This window comes from Penaeus monodon, chromosome 6 (genome assembly GCF_015228065.2).
Source record: "Penaeus monodon isolate SGIC_2016 chromosome 6, NSTDA_Pmon_1, whole genome shotgun sequence".
Classification (NCBI taxonomy): Eukaryota; Metazoa; Arthropoda; class Malacostraca; order Decapoda; family Penaeidae; genus Penaeus; species Penaeus monodon.
Window position 1 is genome coordinate 44,432,798 of NC_051391.1, and position 385 is coordinate 44,433,182.

Here is a 385-nt window from a genome sequence, read left to right on the forward strand (position 1 = left end):
GAGCCTGTGGCACACCATTGACGACTCGTTGGGAAGCGATCATCTTCCTATTTTGATTAAATATTCATACGACACAGTGAGAACGCCTTCAGCGCCTAAATTTAACGTAAAAACAGCGCCTAAATTTAACGTAAAAAGAGCAGACTGGGTCGCCTTCACAAGGAGCGTCAAGCTCGAACTTGTTGGAGAAACCATTGATGATAAAGTAAACAATATTCAGAATTCGATTATAGAAGCAGCATTGCTATCCATTCCTAAAACTTCGACAGATAGCGTTAAGCATAGAGTTCCATGGTGGACACCAGATTGCCGCAGGGCGCTGTGTCGACGCAATAAGGCCTACAGGCTTTTCAAAAATAACATCACAAATGAGAACTTTTGCAAC